This window comes from Neovison vison, chromosome 1, assembly GCF_020171115.1.
Source record: "Neovison vison isolate M4711 chromosome 1, ASM_NN_V1, whole genome shotgun sequence".
NCBI lineage: Eukaryota > Metazoa > Chordata > Mammalia > Carnivora > Mustelidae > Neogale > Neogale vison.
In genome coordinates, this window is record NC_058091.1 from 193,425,377 (window position 1) to 193,445,391 (window position 20,015).

At 36.0% G+C, this 20,015-nt stretch overlaps 1 long non-coding RNA gene across 1 annotated transcript in view; it reads left to right on the top strand.

Moving 5' to 3' along the window:
- The window catches only part of LOC122917275, a 177,945-nt gene that overhangs the window by 23,329 nt on the left and 134,601 nt on the right, over positions 1–20,015 (top strand). Inside the window, exon 2 of the long non-coding RNA XR_006386372.1 lies at positions 13,768–13,894. This is a non-coding gene — a long non-coding RNA (uncharacterized LOC122917275). The remainder of the gene's footprint in view (positions 1–13,767; positions 13,895–20,015) is intronic.

The following is a 20,015-nucleotide window of genomic DNA, read 5'->3' on the forward strand; positions in this document are numbered from 1 at the left end:
TCAGCAAAGTCACAGAATATGAAATCAATGTGCAGAAATCTGGTGCATTTCTATACACCAACAATGAAGCAGCAGAAAAATCAAGGAATTCATCTCATTTTCAATTGCACTGAAAACAGTAAGATACTTAGGAATAAATCTAACTAAAGAAGTAAAAGATCTGTACTCTGAAAACTATAGAACACTTAAGAAAGAAACTGAAGAGGATGCAAAGAAATGAAGACCATCCCATGCTCATGGATTAGAAGATAAACATTGTTAAAATGTCTTTACTACCCAAAGCAATTATACATTTAATGCAATCTCTATCAAAATACCATCAGCATTTTTTCACAGAGCTAGAATGAACTATCCTAAAATTTGTATGGAAACATGGAAGATTGCGATTAGCCAAAGCAACCTCAAGAAAGAAAAGCAAAACTGAAAGCATCACAATTCAAGACTTCAAGCTATCTTACAAAGATGTAGTCATCAAGACAGTGTGGTACTGGCACAAAAACAGACACATAGAGCATTGGAACAAAATAGACAACCCAGAAATGGGCTCTCACAGCTCTATGGTCAACTAATCTTTGACAAAGCAGGAAAGAATATCCAGTGGAAAAAAGCCTCTTCAACAAACGGTGTTAGGAAAATTGGACAGCCATGTGCAGCAGAATAAAACCAGACCACTTTCTTAACACTATATACAAATATAAATTTGAAATGGATGAAAGACCTAAATATGATACCAGAAACCATCAGAATCCTAGAGGAGAACACAGACAGCAACCTCTTTCACATGGGCTGTAGCAACTTCTTGCTAGACGCATCTCCTGCAGCAAGAGAGACAAAAGCAAAAATGAACTTTTGGGACTATATCAAGGTAAAATCTTCTGCACAGTGAAAGAAACAATGAACAAAACTAAAAGGCAGCCTACAGACTGGGAGAAGATAATGCATGGATATTAAACCAGCTACTCATTCTTCATCCAGCTATTCTTCCATTCATTTCATCAATTTAACAAATAACTGACGTACGGCCTTCAAGTTTCATACACAATATTGGGTGCTGAGGATATTATGGAAACCAAACCCAAAACCAAACCAAATGAGAAAGAGAGAGAGCACAAGCTAGCATGACTGAATGAGAGCAAGAGAGGGAGAGAGAGTGTCAGCAAGCACAAGGGAGAGCTAGTAAAGAAGAAAAGAGAAGGAAGAAAACAACACTCACAAGACTTAGTTTTTAGGGGTGAGGAGAAGTGCTATGGAATGATTCTACACAGGTACAGAAATTTAATTCGTAATGAAAAGCTATACAAAAGTAACAGGTAAAACTAGAAATCATAACAGCATGCTGGTTTAGTTTGTCAGGTGAAGGAAGGTTTTCTGAAAAAGAGACATTTAAGTATAGATCTGAAAGATGAGTAGTAGTAACAAGGGAAAGCAGAATAAGTTTGGTTGAAAGAAATATATCCATTTTTATTAAAGCAAGCTTCTACTTTCAGTATATTATGGTCCTAGCCATGGATATCCCATGTAAAATGTTCAGTAAACTATGTTCTTGACAATTTGTAGTTAGGCCTTTTTAGGTCAACTTCTTCATTTGAAGAGTAGGCTAGCTTAACGTTAATGATTTCATCACTGAATTCTGTCTTATTCCTCACTGTGGAAATTTCTGTTGACAAGAATGTTAAATAATGCTGAACTTTTGTCAACCTTACTTTGTCCTTCATCTCTTTGATTAAAAGTGACCAAGACTCAAAATAGTTTAATAAAAAAAAAAAAAGGAATTCAGGGACACCTGGGAGGCTCAATCAGTTAAATATCTGCTTTCTCAGCCCAGGTCATGATCCCAGGGTTCTGGGTTTGAGTTCCACAGCAGGCTCCTTGCTCAGTGGGGATCCTCCTTCCTTTGCCTGCCACTCTCCCTGCTTGCTCTCTCTCTCAGTCTGACACATAAATAAAATCTTTTTAAAAAATTTAAAAAGGAATTCATTGGTCCATGTAAATCCCAAGTCTGTTTTTATCAGAATAATCTCTAAATGTATGTCATACATGTATAATACCTAAGATAAAAGCTATTTGGGATCAGTGTAGATAACCTCATCACCAATTTTTATGCAGAACTCGTATTTTGATACTTTAAGAAAAATAAGTTTGGTAGAAAAAATTTTGACTTGCTGCCACTTTTGCCACTTTCTTGAGCATGTCCTTTACAGATAGAATAGGACACATTCTCTTTGGGCAAATGACAGAAATCCATTTTCTTAAGTTTGGAGCCAACTGAATTGATTAAGTAATTAATGTCAGAAAGAATAAATTCACATCAGCTCTTCTAAAACCAAAGGCATATATTACCTTTTGGTACATGTCTTCCAACAATTTACTGCTTTGTTTCCAGTGATGACACATATATTGGAATATGTGCTATGATCATTCATTAGTAAATATTTGTGAAGAATTTGCTGAAGAATACACAGAGATACACACTTCTAAAAAAAATCAGGAAGTGTGACTAAAATGAGCTGCACATCTTTTCTAGACTAATATTATTGCCATCATTTTTCCTACAGACCTCAAAGCTTTCGCTATTTATGCTTTCATTCAATGGTATGATTTCCTAATAGCTCTGTGGAGACCCCAGGAACTGTTATATGTCCTCAGTGCAGAGAAGAAAGACCTGCTAAATTAAGCAGTGTGTGTGTGTGTGTGTGTGTGTGTGTGTGTGTATCATTTTTATTCTCTCTGTCTTCACCTCTCTCTCTCTCTATCTCTTAAAGCTCTGCTGTTTCTCCTCCCTGCTTTAACAATTAACTCCTGTCTGGCTTTGGTTTAAGAGCACAGAATCCTTGCACTAGAGCTTATCAGGCAGAATAACCTCAAACTCACTATTGCTCAATGTCTGAAAATCTTTGTGGAAATAAATACAAAGGATTTCCTGAAAGTTAAGTAATCCATCTATTTTTCTAGCTCAGAGATTCTTAACATTGGGTAAAGGAGTTTCAAGAGCTTTATAAAATTGTATACAAATTTTATATTTCTGAATTTTCATGGACACTGTTATTTTCACCAGGTGTTCAAATGGTCTGTAACTAAGAAATCATTGAGAATCATCTCACCCGATATTTTAAAATCTATAATTGGATTAAGCTAAAGGCTAGAACACTGTGTGCTGTGTACTTGGACTTCAGTACTCCAGAAATGCATACATATTTAATTGTGCCTAAGTTGAGTATGTTAAAATTATGCATACATGCACACACATTAAAAAAATAGCAGAAACAAAACATATCACTTTGCCTAATGAAGATATTTATCTTTAGTTGCCATATGAACAAGAAATATGCTTTTTTGAGAAACTAGCCTATCTTCACATATTTGAAGCAATGAGTCAAGGAACTGGTTATGTTTTGTCTGGTTTTACTGTAATAGACAGTGAACTACCAAATTAGAGGCTCGATATTTGCTGTTGTTCTCCAGGGAATGTATTTTGTGTAACTTTTGAATTTATTCTTTTATTTCTACCTTTATTTACCTTCGCCACAAATTCTTCACTTCTTTTCTTACACATTTTGTTGTACTGTGTATTTTTGTAAGTTGCCCTAAATCAATTCCAAAAGTACCAAGAGTGCAAATATAAATGAATAAATAACAATAGTGATTGAGACAACATATAAATAACTTTGTTTGTTTTATGTGTTTTTTTAACATGGTCCATAGTTTTAAAATGCTTTCAGAAATGTTTCTTTAACAACATACTTTTGTAGTTTTTTTGTTGTAAATACTTATTATTTAGGTTTAAAAGCTGCTAATGTGTTCTTAATATAGTACTAAGAAAACCAATATTGAAAAATGAATCCAAAGTATTTTACTTGGATGGTGAAGTGGGGAAACTCTTTTTTTCCCCTTTTAGGTTTAAAAACATATTTTGGTATCACAGCTTTCACTAAATGAACTGTTTTGCAGTTGCTTATTCAGGTACTCTAACAAAATTGAATATTCTACTTAGAAATTGTCTGCTATGTCTTCTACTTATAAACATAATTGTGAGTTTCTACCTTGGGAAGTGTTTTAGTGCACACCAGTATATTTTGGATGTGGGTATGTACAACTAAGCTTTGTCTTTTAGTAAAACTGCAGTTATTTATATAATCCCTTTTTTTGATTTCTTTTAGTTTTAAACTTGGATTTGTTGTAAGTTAACAATAGATACTGCTCTTTTGCTGCTATTAGGTATGAATGGGCTGCTCACTATATTACTGTGTCGTGGTAGGATGTGCTGATGAATGGAGAAAAAAGTTTGAAAAGGAATTGATTTTTCTTTTTATGCCCTAAGAGGGATCCTCCCCAGTCTACATTGCAATCTATAGAATAATTATTTGGATCTATGTTTAGTGGATAAGTTGAAGCCCACGCCTTTGGCACCCCTTATCTAATGAGCATACGCTAGAGGTCAGCTATAAAACCACTTCTTCCCAGCCACATATTGTGCTGTAATGGAGGCTTCAAGAGTTAACTTGGAGAAAAGAATGAGAGTCCACACAAAACTCTAGCAGTGACAGGTTAGGTAAAAATTAAAAAGTATATATGCTTTAGGTAGCCTGCCTCCCCAAGAATATGCTGTGTCCTCAGACAAACTAAAAAGTCTTCCTTATTACATATCTCATTCCAGGCAAGGCCTAGGCTTAGTTCTAAGCCAGGTGCATGATATGTATTCAGTTAGTACTTACAGAGTAATTGATAAGGAACTGTAAGGAAAAAGAAGAGCCCTGCATAATGGACCTGTGACTCAGATATAGCTGTCAGGAAAGAAAAATGAAGTGCCCAGGTTACCAAAAACTAAGTTTGCTGAAATAAAAGGAAATGGCTGTCTGGTAGCTCCTAGGCAAAGGGCTAATAGCCACTGCTCCCTTCCACATTATGGGTGATTTAGTGCTCTGCAAGAAGACGTGGTCATTGCTCTATTGTGCTTCTGCTAGAGATAACACAGCTAGGCTTTCTTCTTTAAGGAAGGAAAAGAAATTATGAGTATCTCTTCCTTCACCAGTTTGCAGTGAATTGCTAAACTGTAAAGACTTCACTCTTAATTAATGGAGAGAAAGCCTATGATAGTTTTTGTTTCGCTTTGCTTTGTTTTGTTTTTTCAAGGGCTGCTAAAATAACCTGAGGGACAATCTCTCCAAATAGTTGCAAGTTGGCAGAGAAAAGAACCAAGTCACTTCAGACTGAAGACTTTAGCGGGCTCGAGAGTACATATCTGAAGGAGTAGCTATGAGAAGCTATATTCTTTCTACTTTTGGAGAAACTCAGTATTGTTGTGTAAAGTAGTCTCTAAAATAAAATAAGGACTATCGAGGTATGAATTCAGGGCCGTGACATCCACTCAAAGAAGATAAAGTCTTCCAGGTTCTTCCGCTAACTGCCTTTGAGAGTGTTTGGACATTAATCCCATTGATTAATTTCTTCATGTCACTGCGTTACTGCTTTATCTGTCAGAATTTGGCCCGAGAAATAGAATCACTCTGAGTGATGAAGAGTAGAGATTCATCATAGAGACTTCTACCTCGTACAATGGTGGGAGCTGGTGTAGAAATCTATGCGAGGCTGTTGCCTATGTGTCTTATGCTCGGTCTGAAGTCTCGAAAGATCAGCTAGGCCATCAGTCTAGAAGGAAAGCTGGATGTGTAGCAGGGGAGAAAGGAGAAAAATTGAAATCTGTGAGGACTAACTGCAGCCCATGAAGCCAAATGGGGACCCACATCTGTGTTTTACCGCTACCAAACCTGTGATGTACGCAACATGTAGGAGAAGCTGCTGACATTTTCCATAGAACTGGATAAAAAGCTTGAAGTTCACCGTTAGCATGACATTCTTCAGTCACAGCTTATGATCAGCTTCGTCCCACCTTTCCACTCCCACTCTCCCTTCTATACACTCTTCAACTCTCCACAGAAAATTTAAAAATTTCCAAAAGATTTGAAGAAAGGCTACCCAATATCATCTGAAATTGAACCATAGTTATCTTCAAGAAGCAGAACCCTTTTTGAAGTTACTTTTAGACCAAAAGTGGTTTTCCAAGAAGGTGATTTTCAAAACAGACATACCCAGAAATAGTGTGGGTTCCGTGCAAAGTGAGTTAAATGAATGTTTCTGTTTCCCAGTGAATATAAAAGTTATGTTGAGACCCCTGGGTGGTTTAGCTGGTTAAGCATGTGCCTTCAGCTCAGGTCATGATCTTTAGGTCCTGGGATCTAGCCCCACGATGATCTTCCTGCTCAGTGGGAAGTCTGCTTCTCCTTCTCCTTCTGCCTCTCTTTTCTGCTCCTGCTGTCTCTCTCTCTCTCTCTGTCTCAAATAAACAAAAACACAATTAAAAAAATAAAAGTTATGTTTACTATACTATAGTCTATTAAGTCTGAATCTATATTATGTCTTTGAAAAACAGTGTAGGGGCACCTGGGTGGCTCAGTGTGTTGAGCCTCTGCCTTCAGTTCAGGTCATGGTCTGGGAGTCCTGGGATCGAGCCCCACATTGGGCTCTCTGCTCGGCGGGGAGCCTGCTTCCCCCCCTCTCTCGGCCTGCCTCTCTGCTTATGATCTCTCTCTCTCTCTCTCAAATAAATAAAATTTAAAACAAAAACCAAAAAACAAAAAACAGTGTACATGCCTTTATTAAAAAATACTTTTGCCAGGGCCCTGGGTGGCTCAGCGGACCTGGGTGGTTCAGTTAAGAAGTGTCCAACTTTTGATTTCAGGTAAGGTCATGATCTTAGACTGAATCCCCTTAGACTGAATCCCACATTGGGCTCTGCATGTGGAGCCTGCTTGAGAGTCTCTCCCTCTTTCTCCCTCTGCCCCTCCCTCTGTGCGCATGCTCTCTAAACAAACAAACCAGCAAACAAATAAATAAATAATACTTTTTGCTAAAAAGACTAACCATTATCTGAGCTTTCAGGGATTTGTCATCTTTTTGCTGATAGAGGAGGGTCTTGCTTCATTGCTGAGGGCTGCTGACTGGTGAGGTGGTAGTTCCTGAATGTGGGGTGGCTGTGGCAATTTCTTAAAATAAGACAGCAGGGAAGTCTATCATACCAATTGACTCTTCCTTTCATGAACAATTTCTCTGTAACATATGATGCTATATGATGGCATTTTACCTACAATAGAACTTCTTTCAAAATGGGAATCTAACCTCTCAAACTCGGCCACTGCTTTATCAACTAACTCTGTGTAATATTCTAAACCCTTTGTGGTCATTTCAACAGTCTTCCCAGCATCTTCACCAGGGGCGGATTCCATCTCAAGAAACCACTATCTTTGCTCCTCCACAGTGGTAAATCCTCCTCTCTCAGAAGTTTAGTCATGAGATTGCAACAATTCGGTTACATCTTCAGGCTTCGTTTGTAATTGCAGTTCTCTTGCTTTTTCCTTCACATCTGTAGTTACTTTCTCCACTGACATGTTGAATCTTCAATTTGTAAAAAATTCCATATCTACGATGAGGACAATAAAACAAGATATAACCGTACAGTGAAATGAAGTCTTTCTCTTAGTTTTAGAATCTTTGTGTAGCCTTGGTAACATTCAAAGTAGATTCATAGTTCACATAAAAAAGATGACTCTTCCCATTCCTGCTTCTTCAGACTTAATGTTGTGTGTTGTAGCAATCTCCAAAAAGTCTGTGTCCACAAGATTAATTTCTGATCACATGAATGCTGTCCATTCGCAGTCATCCAGATGACTTGTGTTGTAGTACTATGCTGTTCAGGAACTGAGTGCCGGCTAACTGAGTGACTGGCTAAATAGTGTAGCTTTGATGTGCACAGTTGTAATGCTATTTTTATTCTTTTACTAGGGAAGAATATTGGAGGCTGGCTCTTTAAAAATAACCAGTTTGGAACAAAGCAGGCATATGGTTCATTACAATGGTGTTTTTCATTTTAGTTTGGTTTGGGTTAAGTTAAAATCTGGTATTTTAAATACTCTTTCATATAACAACAGAACGAAACCTAGCATTTAAGTTTGTGTATAAATCCTAAAATTCTAAAGTTAATATGAAGGACCATGCACTATGTACATTTTAAAATTATGATAATTGTTAAATTCTCATATCTACACAATGCTTTACCATATAGTACTTTAAAATTATCACAGGGCGCCTGAGTGGCTCAGTCAGTTGAAGATCTGAATCTTGGTTTCTGCTCAACAGGAGTGGGTCTGCTTAAGATTCTCTCCCTCTCCTCTTCCCCTCACTGGTGTGCACGTTCGCTCTCTCTCTCTCTCACTCTCTCAAATAAATAAATAAATCTTTTAAAATAAAATTATCACATTTATATGATGTCTTAGTATAGTATTTTAAATAATAGGAAGCTTGGTGGAAATGGAAGAAAAAAATGAACATACAAAAATTATTCCTTAAAGAATTTATGAGACACAGTTTACTTAATGCAGGTGAACTGGAATCAAGCAACCTATATACATGCATGTTTACATTTTTAGGTTCGGTTCACGTTAACAACATTTAAAAAGAGATTCTTCAGTCACATAAAAGGAATAATTCTCACTATGATTCTCCCTGAGAACCAATCAGTGTTATCTTTTGTAGTTATTTATTTATTTTTTTCCTGGTTGATGTCTTCTGATAAAATGAAAGATGGGGATACCAGAGAAGGAGAAAATAAAGGAAACATGATCTGTGTGTATTGTTGCAATGATTTTTAATTTGTCCAAATATTTTTCCATCAAGTTTGCAAAAACCATGTTTCCCAAACACAAATGCAAGAACAAAGTATATCAAATTGCTACAGTAAATTTTAGATAGAAAAAGTTGGTAATATTAATTTTAGAGCTTGTATTGAAAATTTGCCTTTTGAAAGACATCACATGTATTTCAAAATCTTGAAATATATATACTGTATTATTCTTGTGTCATAATATCATATATTATTTCTGTCTTTCACATAATATCAGGTGTTGTTGAATTACTCTCTATATAATTTCATTCTTAGACATTGAACATCCTTTAATTTTTAAAAATTAGTACACTTGTGTAAAGTGGCAAAAAATGGTGGTTGGATTAAGAAAGATTTAGAGATTTGCTATTTTTAGAAATTTGTCTCACTAAAAGTTATTGAGCAACTTGGTACTCCAGATATCAGGTTTGTCAATGTTGTTTGACATTGGAAGTTTGCTAGAGCCAGTAGGGAATTGTAAACTTGACCCTCCCTGAAGAGTGCCAGTCAGTCAGACAATCAGTCAACCAGTTATTCTTTAAATCAGTCAATCAGGCATTGAGTCAGTCAAGCAATTAATTTATATTTACTTGTTACTAGGTGGAACATTTTGGAACACAAAAGAGATTGCAAACTTTCTCAGCACCACAACCACATGATTTTATTCTCCATCTAGGATGATATATGGAGGGCTACAAAGAATCACTTAATAAGTGAGAAGTTTTGATAGGATAAAATGCTGATCCATAATTTGTCAAATTCAGATAAGTACATTCAAATACTGCTTTTATCATTGTATCCATGCCATTTGGGGGACTGTATAATCTTTGGCAGTAGGCTACGATGTACACAATAGTAGATCCAAACCTTGGCTCAGGTACCAAGTCAATTTAAGAATTTTATCAAAACTAGTTTTTGGTCCATGGCCTGTTTAATTAGAGTGTTGACCTAAATAACTTTTAAGCTTTATGATTCTAGAAGTCTATGATCTTTTTCTTCATATCCATGTGTAAAATAGTTATGGTAAACAATTTACCCAGCTTTCTGGTACCCCGAGCTCTTTTCAGTGTACCACCTCAAGTTGAAGACTGTGTGACATTTCATCTTGTTACAATCACATATGCAAACTACTTTAGTGATGTACATCAAATAGATCATTAAGTTGAGTAGATCATGGTATAGAATTGGGGATACCTTGTTGCCAGTAAAAAGTAAGAAGCATAAGATAGTATTAATCCAATGCTAGAGAAATAAAATTTCCTCAAGACAGTATTCAGCCAGTTATGTTAAGTTAGTAAACAGGGAATGAAACAATAACACAATGCTAAGTGTGAAAATGTGTGTGGTAAAATAATAAATAACTGTGAATGTATTTCTAGATACTCTGAAAACTTAATATACCTTAGTTGTGATTGTGGTTATCACTATAATTGCCTTTTAAGAAGTGTTATATTGGGTCTTTTAAATCTTGCTAATGGATTTCCAAATAATTTGGATCATCGCATTCATAAGGATGTGACAAACACAGGAAATTTGAGATTTAGTATAAAGGGGCAGATAATCAAGCTGATCCATAATAAATTTAACTCAAACTCGGTGGAACCCTCTGAATCAAGTCTTGAAATTAAAACAAAAAACAAAAACACATCTAGAGACAGACCAGTTTAAGTCCACTATGACTTAATGAAGCATGTTTTTCTGCATTTACTGTAAATAAGGAAAGTTATAAAAAGCAAAACTTGCACCCAGTGGTCTGTTATGGAATTTTATTTTGAGTACTGTGCATTTAAGTTGCTATGTTGAATTCCACTTGTACTCATATTCAGATGTTAAGGCTGTCTCTTGAAAATTAAATATTTCCCCAAGTTGGGAAATTCTTACACTAAAAATTAATAATCAGATTTAAAAAAACACTCTGGGGCCTAATAATAATTATGAAGAAACACCTTGGCTCAGAAATGGAAAATGAAAAGCATGAATCAAATTGTACAGCACCTCTTTGATGGCTTGACATGAGGCCAGGAGCAAGAGTTTATACTAAACATTGTTTTTAAAATGCAACCTTTAGTGTTATTTGATTTTTTTTTTCCCCAAGCAAACTAAGATGTGAAATTTAATAATCCCTTCTGACAATTTTATAAAAATGGGCTGCCATGCTTAATTGATGATAGGCCTCTTCATCTGCCACCTCCAGGCATTCGCTGTAAGTTACTGATACGGAGTTCACAGCCTCTATCCATCAGATCTTTGACTGCGTCTGTGTTATTAACCTTTGGGTTGATCTGAGAGTGGCATCGCCCCAACTAACTGGCTGTCATGTCAGCTTGGCAGCTGGGCTTTGCATGTTCTCTTTCACTTTCACTTTGTCTCTCAAGATCATCTGCACAGATAGGGACAAAGCAATGTAGCCAATTACCTTGTAATTTCTAGATTGTCCAGCTTTTCTCTGAGATAGTGCCAAAAGGTACTATTCGATTTCCAGGAGGAAATAAAATTCTAAAAGATATGAGCAGTTGATGCCTAGAAATATAATAGTCAGGAGTCTTTGAGTCATAGAGACCCCAGTTTCTAATTTTAGCTCCAAATCTATGTGACTTTTTGCAAGATTCTTAACCTCTCTGGAATGCAATGGTAAAAAAAAAAAAAAAAAAAGAAAAGAAATTTTGGGGGGAACAGAAACACTAAATTTTCCTCCAGAATTCGTTCTTTCTGTGTATCTTTTATAGGTTAGCTCTGCCTGTCAGGGAAAGATTTATCTTTTGAAGTATTAAGAAGAAAAGATAGAAAATAAATAAATGAATAATTGGCTAGTTCCCCCTTCTCCAGGACCTTGGAAGGAGGCTGTGCAAGTGAGGGACTCTAAAGGTACCACATGAACATCACAGTGATTCCCAGTGAGGCTATCTGAACCTACTCCAATTACACATAAGTATTCTAGTAGGGCTCCTGCTCTCTCAGCTAGAGACCACATTTCTTAGCCTACCTTGTTACTGTGACTGTCTGACCCTATTCTAGCGAAAAGGAGAATGTAAATAATACATGCAACTTCCAGATAATAACCTTTAAAAACCTGGTTTGTCTTCCATTTTCTTTTTCCCTTTTCCACTGACTGGAAAATGGCAGTAACTGGATATGGGAGTCGGCCCCATCTTGGATTCAGCTCTACCTGGACAATGATAGAGCCATTTTGGGAAAATCTACTCTGGATCACCCTCTGTAATTAAATATTCCTTAAGGAAGAAATAAACCTATATATTTTTTAAGTCAATGTATATTTGAGTCTCTTTTAAAGTAGCTTAACCTATCTCTTAGCAAATACAAATACCTGTATTTTAGTATTTTTATTAGGCTCAAAAGATACAGTGTATGTAAAATACTTGCATGTGATACATACTAGCTCTCTTGCAGATAGAATCCTCAATTATCTAGTTTTGGGGGGCAAAGAAATAATCCTAAAATCAGTAGAGAGATTAATGCTTGGGTAATTTTAAACTAAAGTCGTTCTAAAATTTAATTCAATTACCAGTTAATTTGGTTTAGAATAAAATCATTTTAACATTTAATCTAATAAACAGTTACTGGGTGTCATCATTGTGCCAGGAAACGTGCAAGCATCAGGAATACAAAATTAAATATAGTTTCGTATGATAAACATACTAATTGAGTATTGCCTATGTGCAAAAGTGAAACATATTGCCTAGTTATTCAAATAAGAAAACATGAGAAAAATGTGTGTTATTTCCCTGTCTACATATCTGTGTGATGTATTTCATTTATGCCTTCATGTTTTACTAGTTGTGGTTTTCAGTATACAATTGAATTTCTACAATAGGAAAGGGGAAACAGGCAATAATAGTGTTCTTATTTCTAAACTATTAAAAAAATAGTATATATATTTTTTTCAGTTTGATCATGATTGTTTACCCAAATAAAAAATTGATAGAAATTTACTTGTGTATAGATAATTTTATTTGCTCAGTTATCTGAAAGTAATACCTACATGGATTACTGACTATGGGACTTGCTTTCTTGGCTAACTTATTTATTTATTTATTTATTTATCCCGCGCATACACGCTTGAGAGATATTGGGGGAGGGTCAGAGGGAGTGAGATAATCCTCAAGCAGACTCCCCACTGAACGAGGAGCCCTACTTGGGAATGGATCCCAGGACCTTGAGATCATGACATGAGTCAAAATCAAGAGTCAGATCCTTAACCAAGTGAGCCACCGAGATGGTCCCTATAAAGTTGTTTTTTTTTTTTTTTTTTTTTTTAATTAATCCAGTCTTTCCATAGTCTCCTGTCTGCCTTCTATGCAGTTGATTAAGGGACAGGTGGGGCTAAGTAGGGAGAGATAAGTAAAGGGCCATGGGATGAGACTCACAAAATTCAAAATATGGGAGCTAAAAGGAAACCAGAATTAAGGGAACATACCAGATCATCCTGTCCTGGGCGTCAGAAGTGGGGTCTTGTTATGACAGGTACTTATGACCAACCTAGAATTACTGGACCCTAAAAAGGAAGGGAACCACTGAAGGTATTATCACTAGTCCTTACTCATTGGTGCTATCAATAGAGATGTTAAAAAGACCATCTCTAAAAGCCCTTAGTGACAACCATGTCAGAACCCCTTATACATCCCAGACAGCTTTTTTTCTGTATCCTTGCTTAATAAACTTGTTACTTTACTCACTCTCCCTTGTCTGCAATATTCATTCTTCCACTCTGTGAGACAAGAACCTCACTCTCCTGTGCCTCAGTTTCTACCATAGACACCCCAACTATTCAAATATTGGGAGATAACATTTTATGATAAAAATAAAGGTAGTTAATTTTATGTAAATGTTTTGATTCTTGATATGTAAGATGTAAGAGTAAAAAGAAATTTTTCTCCCTGTGAAAAATAAGGGAACAGATAGCCTACCTTCCCTTTTTTTCAGACATTTACTTTAGAAAACTTGTGGTTACAAATTCTTTTTGAAATGTTTGTAAATCTTTTTAAAGACTAAATAAGCCTCTTGTCATTTATATAAACCGGAATATCTTTCTCTAGGACCTGGGAATCACCTCTTTGGAATGTAATCATTTTAAGAAGACAGCACGCCTATATCCCAGTTTCTGCGGGCAGGTAGGAGGAGCCCCACCTTGGCCAACTTGCAAAACTACCTCTGGTCATAAAGGTAAGAATTTAATTTGCCTTTGGGTAAATTCAATTAACTAACACAATGATTCATCTCAATTATCAGGTGAGTTTAGAATGAACTACATGTGACAAATGGTGCTGTCAAGTCCTCTTACTTGAAACAATAGTTACTGTTTTCCTTGACAACACAAAAATGCATTGTATCCATTTGGTTGTGTAGAAGAGTGAGATTTCCTTTTGCCTTTGCAATGTCTTAGTGGATTGCCTATTATGCTCATCATATTCTGGTTTAACGCTTATTCAGTAAGTATTTTCTCTCCTACCTGTGTGGAAACATTTTTCTGGGTTGGCAGAAGTGCCAACAAAGCTGTTTTTATATTTCCCCAACAAAGCTGAACACAGATATTATCCATTCATATAACCACTCATATATCTTTTAAAGATTTTATTTATTTATTGAGAGAATGAGAGACAGAGAGAGAGAGACAGATTGAGGGAAGGAGTGAGAGGAGGGGCGGAGGGAGAAGCAGAGTCCCTGGGGAGCCTGGAGCCCAATGTAAGACACCATCCTAGGACCCTGGGATCATGACCTGAGCCTAAGGCAGATGCTTAACCAACTCAGCAATTCAGACTCCCCACCATTCATATTTTTTTTTCAAAGATTTTATTTATTTATTTGACAGAGAGAGATCAGAAGTAGACAGAGAGGCAGGCAGAGAGAGAGAGAGGGAAGCAGGCTCCCTGCTGAGCAGAGAGCCCAATGCAGGACTCAATCCCAGGACCCTGGGATCATGACCTGCGCCGAAGGCAGAGGCTTTAACCCACTGAGCCACCCAGGCACCCAGCCCACCATCCATATTTTTAAAAATATTATTTGAACATTGCTCAAAATCTTTCAAAAAACATAGTAAAAATCTCTGTACATGTACATATGTAGTAGGTTCAGTCATTTGATACTGTTTTAAGTAAAAAACCGTAGAGTATCTCCAATTTCATGTGTTGCAACCTAAATTATGTGAGTATAGAGAAATGTGTGGAAGAATCTACATCAAACAACTAAAATTAACTAATTAGTTAGAGAGAGATTACTACATTTCCATTTATATATCTATTCTCGTATTTTTTTAACTTGTGGTATGTTTGCGTTACTTTTTTTCTTATCTCACAAAGAATAAATTGATAGGAAAAGATGCTGATTGTATTTGCAGCATTACATCATTAATAAAGGCAGGGACACTTTCCTTTTTTCATATATATATACATGTATATGTATATGTATATAATGATGTATATAAGTTTCAGGTTATATCCTTAAAAAACCCTGCTTGTCTTCCATTTTCTTTTTACTTTTTTCACTGGCTGGGAATGGCAATAGATGGATATAGGAAATGTCCCCATCTGTCTACCTGTCGGTCTATCTATCATCTATTTATAATGCAGTATTATAAATTATATGTATATATGTAACTCCTAACATAAGGCTGTGTAAATATTTGTTAAATGAAAAAAAATGCATGAATGAATCAATGAACATAGACAGAGAAGGTTTTGAGGAATAGCGAAGATTTGAAGAAGCTAAAATGGAATGAGTTGACAGACGTTTGGGGGTAGAAAAACAAACAGTATAAATCTATTTTGAAAAGTTTGGCTAATAATAAGGCAGGTAAAGTAAACTTTAATGTTGGTTAGAGGAAATGTTGTAGAATAGACTTTGATATTTGTTAAAAGAGATCTTTCTTGTAGTTTTACGTTCCCGGAGCAAACACATCTGCAAGCTTGTTAACATTATTTTTGTTAGCAAGGAACTGAAGATACAGGGTAACTAAAAGCTGTAGATCACAAAGAAAGCAGATCCTAGTCTTGAACTGGTTCACACAGAGTTCCTCTGTTGTTATGAAAAAGAAGAAAAGGTTGCAGATGTAGGTTTGTTTGTAGATCTGTTGGAAGACTGGGAGGATCTAGTTGCAGATAACTTTTCTGTCTCTGTGAGGGATGGAGATGAGATATGGTGCCTCTGTCTTTAATGCTACAGTGGCTCTTGCTGAGCTTAATGTCTACACAAGCAGAGATGGTATCTTACATGTTTTCAAAGTTACAACTTTTAGTTGTCATTTGCATGCCCAGCTAATAATTCCAAAGAGTGTCATTTTCCCTGGCTGCGTGCAACATGTGGTTTTTAGCCTTACTTACACATTTCCAAATAAACTCTGTATGGACAACCCTGAAGCTGATTCCACATCACCAGCCTATTCTCACCTTTCCTCTTGGTGAGTTCCTATTTGGGAACCTTGGTTTCTTCCCTCAGTCAGGACCCCCAAAGTGCTTTAGAAAGAGATGGATTCTGAGTCCCTTTTCTTATAGAGGCTCTCATCTTTTGGTGTTCAGTGAGGAGACTGGAAAAGAACTCCAGCTATTTCACACAACAAATGGATTTAAATATCATTAGAAGGGATTTAAAAAACCATTAGGAGGTTTGGGAAAGAAGAAATTAGGGAGGCCAACCGTATCATTTAGGAAATCATGAAATGTTCAGATCATAAAAAATCAATGCCACTGATTTCACTGTCCCCTGCCCTAAATCAGGTGATTTCTTTGGATGATGCCGGGAAGCTGCTGGAAAATTCTTGATGCTAACGCCTTGGAAAATGCAATCCACAGCCATGAGCATAATTGTTTTTGCTTTTCCTCTATCTTCCAGAATTATATCAGTTCCTCTCATTGGCAGAATCTAACCTAGGAGCATACTGGCAGGAATTCTTGAAAATGTAGTTGTAGTTCCCAGGCTTCCAGCTCCTGTGATAGAAGGAGAACACAGAAGGGGGGAAATGGGGCACAGTGGCCAACACAGTTTCACACAATCCAGCACATTTCTCAGCCAAATTACTCACATTCTTTCCCAGGGAACAGTTCCCATTTAACCTACAGTAGGAGATGCTGAATATATATATTCTCTGAGTAAGATGGATTTAATTCAGGGGAGACCCTAGGAAAAACTTAGGCCAGTGAGTTAAGCTAGTCAAGCATTAGAGGGCTAGGCTGATTTGCCTCTAGCTGACATTATTACAACTCCATAGCTGTAGCCTGAAGGGCATGGCAAATTAGTGTAGGAGTCATTTGTAGGGTTGCCAAGCAGAAACTCAGTACTATATCCGTGTTTCTCCTGACTCCCACCAGGTTGTTTGAAAGCCAAAATAGGGAAAAAGGAAGTGCCAATTTCAAAGCATCACTAAAGAGTTGCATTCAGAATAAGTTATACTTCTCTATCTATAAATGTAGCTCTGTTGTGTGTAATAAGTTCACAAAGGTGATTTGTAAGAAAGTTCAAGATTAAAAAAATGTGGATGGAATTACTTTGAAGATTTTGACTTAAAACAACTTTGTGAACTAACATTGGTAAAGAAAGTAGAATTTTAAGAAAGTTTGAGCAGGATGCAGACAGTAGAATCACAATATCTTTACTCAGTCCACAAAGAACCATTACAGTTAAACTTAGTAGTGAAACTTTGGAAAAGCTGAGAATACTATAATAAAATCAGTGAGTTTTATGAAACCATGATCAGCCTTTTCAATTTTATGAAATGTCAAGAATTTTTTATTTCTGGATTTAAATCTCAAAGTCTTAGATATCCTGCCACTTACTTCTTCTACAAGAATATTGGCAAGCATGCCAAATAGCTATCTTGCTTTGCAGGAGCCTCATTTTACTTCTGTTTAGGGAAAAGTCCAAATTCTAAGAACACGGTGATCATAACAGGACTATTAGATGCTTAAGTTGAGACTGATGGAAAAGGAAACGGAAGACTTAGAACATATTTTTTTAGTGTAAGGAGGAACTGAAATTTAAAGGTCATGCTTGGCAATGTTTCAACTTCTGTCTTAATAAAATACACAGTTTAAGACCTCTGGAATATAACACATACAGCTTTTTTTTTCATTGATTTTTAAATTTTTTTAATAAACATATAAGGTGTTTTTATCCCCAGGGGTACAGGTCTGTGAATCGCCAGGTTTACACATTTCACAGCACTCACCATAGCACATACCACATACAGCTTTTAAAACCTGGGAATGGTAAAATTAAAACCTCTGAATTTTTCACCTTTTTTGTTTTCATAATTGAATAAATTCCCCATTTGTTTGTACTCTGCAACCTAAAAAAATGTGAAAATCTGTTTTTTAATAAAGCATTACTTCTAAAATTATCAACATAAAAGGGACCATCTAAAAAAATTGAGGATTTATTTATTAGCTATCTGTCCTAAAATCTTCTGTAAAGGATTTTATAATTTAAGATCAAGACCAGTTTAATCTGACATATATATCATAGATAATATATCATATATATGTATGCATTGCCCATTGTATTTAAAGATATCCTTAAGGTATGTCCTGTGTTGGATACATTGATAGTTATGCTTAGGTTTTTGGACTCAAAGACTCTCATTTATGTGGTCAATTTATTAAGTTGTAGCCTAAAAAAAAAAATTAGCAGCAATGGTTACTATTTTAATTTAGTTCTTTAGTGAAATATTTTAATTTTGTGCAAAATGCATAAATCAAAGGAAAGGCATATTATTCTTTTCTCTCAGGTAACCATGAGCATGAAAAGACAAGCTGCTTAATGCAGAAGAGAATCTCTAGTTTCACTTAGTGGCAGTATATACTTCTTTCAGCAAAACTGTGTAGAAGTAATTAAGTTTTGTCTGATGGTTTAGAAAATCTAAGTTAAATTGAAATTAAATATTAAAATTTGGTAAGAATGTGAAGCTTAGGAGTCCTTTGCCAACTGAAATGAAATAGCATTTAGAAGTGTGTGAACATTCATGATTCAATGAAAATGAAGAGGCTGATCTGGCTAGAGAAATGGGCTCTTTCCTTTAAGAGAGTAGTAATTAAAATCTCCAGGTATATGAAGGCTTCCATATAGATCTTTCTTTTAAGCTTTTATAGCATTTTCTGTTTGTGTTCTTCACCTAGTCCTTATTTTACATTATTACATTATTTGTAATACATTATTACATTATTCTCCAACTTATATGTTAATGGACATGAAATCTCTGCTGATTAAGTAAACCCTTATGGGCCAGAACCATATTTCATACTTTATAATTCTCAGTTGTGCATGGCACAGTGCATATTATAGGCATGCAATAAATATTGCTGTTGGCAAGGTTGATTATGATGGTATGTTGGTGGTGATGATGGTGGATAGGTAGATTAAGATGTGACTGGGTAATTGTTTGGATGCCAATCTATAACTTTAAATAGAATTCAGGAGCAACGGATTAGAGGCTAGAATTTATCATGAAAGAATTTCAAAGGCAGGAATATCAACGTATTTGGTGACTAAGTCTAGGTAAGAAGGGCACAGTTGGCACAAGTAATAGTTGACTGTAAAATTTAAGTGTTGGAACATAAAGGGGTGATTGGAAGGGAAGCTGGTTGGTCAAGAAAGAAAATTAAAAACGTAGTTTCAGGGGTCCCTGGGTGGCTCAGTGAGTTAAGCCTCTGCCTTTGGCTCAGGTCATGGTCTCAGGGTTTTGAGACAGAGAGGGGTATCAGGCTCTCTGCTCGGCGGGGAGCCTGCTTCTCCGTCTCTCTCTGCCTGCCTCTTTGCCTACTTGTGTTCTCTCTCTCTGTCAAATTAAAAAACAAAAACAAAAACAAAATCTACGTTTTAGTAAATTTGTCATAATAATGAAGAAAGTGAAAATACCAAGTATATCATTGAAGATTGTAAACTTATGCTTGTAAGTGAGTATGGAGATATGTTTGGGATTCATTGCCCTCCAATTAAGATATGATAAGGCAAGAAAGAATGTTCTAGTTATCTTTCATGGAAAGAATAAAAAGTAAAGCAAAATACACATATTTTATAATGTGGCATATGTATTCCTGGAAAACCTTATTTCTGCCAAATTGTACACTACAAAGAAGGCTTACATGAAAGATAGAATTGGGGGCAGACCCATCAAATTCTGCAACTTTGTAAACAGAGCCCAAACAGAAGGAAAACAATGCTATTTTAAAAAAAAAAAAATTATTTATTTACTTGAGAGAGAGCAAGAGAGAGTTGTGAGAGACAGAGAAAGATCATGAGCAGGGAAGAGGGGTGGGGGGGGGGTTAGCAGACTCCCCACTGAGCAGGGAGCCCATTG